The sequence below is a fragment of the Bison bison genome, unplaced genomic scaffold (assembly GCF_000754665.1).
Source record: "Bison bison bison isolate TAMUID 2011002044 unplaced genomic scaffold, Bison_UMD1.0 scf7180017864289, whole genome shotgun sequence".
NCBI classification, from domain to species: Eukaryota; Metazoa; Chordata; class Mammalia; order Artiodactyla; family Bovidae; genus Bison; species Bison bison.
Window position 1 is genome coordinate 17,199,294 of NW_011494861.1, and position 1,255 is coordinate 17,200,548.

The following is a 1,255-nucleotide window of genomic DNA, read 5'->3' on the forward strand; positions in this document are numbered from 1 at the left end:
AGAATATAAAATCCAGGTCAGCCCAGATAATTGTTAGCTTGTGAAAATGCCAAGTCCCCTCGTCTGTCCCCAGTCCCCAGGCCGCAGGAAATGGCTAGTGGCACATTGGTTCACGCTTCATGCAGATGCTGTCCTGGGCACGGTGTACTTGTGTCCCCATTTGATTCTCATAAAAACCCTTTAAAGACGTGGTGATCTTTATAGGCTTTTGGGGAGCAGTGAAGAAGCCCTGATAAGGAACCTCAGATTCAGACAGGTAAGTCATGGCCCCAGGGCACAAGGTCAGGATGTGGTAGAGAGGGAATCTGAAGCCAAGCTTCCTGTAATTAAGCCCCAGTCCTTGCTTCTTGCTGCACACGGCCCCAGGATGGGAAAGGGAACCGCAGAGAGGAGTGAAAGAACTTGGGCTCTGTTTCAGACAGATAGAGATCAAAAACAGCCCTGCCACCTACAGGCTGTGCTGCCCTGGGCAAGTTATTTAGCCTCTCTGAATTCAGGAGCTTTGGTTCTGTCCTCTGTGGTCTTCATAAGAAAAAGCAACCATTTCAGTTCAAGTTGCACCATGACCAGAGTTTTCCCTTTTTGTTGGACTGGAGAAGGTTTTCCTTGCAAAGCCTTGCTTCTGGGTTGTCATAAGGATTAAACACCTAGCTTAGCACCTTCTACCTAGCTACTTCCAGTAAATGAGAGCTCCTTCTACTATAGTGAAAATCAAGTGCAATACTCTGTTGCCCAGCCTGGTATAATGCCTGATGCATCAAGAACATAGCATAAATAATATCCATCATCATCATCATCATCATAACAAGGGAAACAAGTTAGGAACTCCTGTACTTAAGTTGAGCAGAATGTTAATCGCTCAGTTGTGTCTGACTCTTTGCCACCCCATGGACTATAGCTTGCCAGGCTCCTCTGTCTATGGGATTCTTCAGACAAGAATACTGGAGTGGGTTGCCATTCCCTTCTCCAGGGGGTCGTCCCCAGCCAGGGATTGAACCTGGGTCTTCTGCATTACAAGCAGATTCTTTACCATCTGAGCTACCAGGGAAGCCCAGGTTGAGCAGAACCAACAGCAAAATGAGAACATTTTTCTTAGGCCCTCCTGTGGGCCAGGCCCTGTGCTGGACTCTCCCAGCCTTTGTAGGATTGGTTATCTAGGCAGAGATTTTCACATATAAGATTAATAATAATGCAAGATATAAAATTCCTCCAAAGATATGTAAAAGAATCACAGTAGAGCCATCATTAATCGCCA

General features: G+C 46.3%; 1 non-coding gene across 1 annotated transcript; it reads right to left on the bottom strand.

The window, feature by feature from the left end:
• Nucleotides 1-976: 976 nt before the first annotated feature.
• TRNAY-GUA lies at nt 977-1,048 on the bottom strand. The gene has a single exon. It is a non-coding gene; the product is annotated as a tRNA-Tyr (tRNA).
• Between the last annotated feature and the right edge of the window lie 207 nt (nt 1,049-1,255).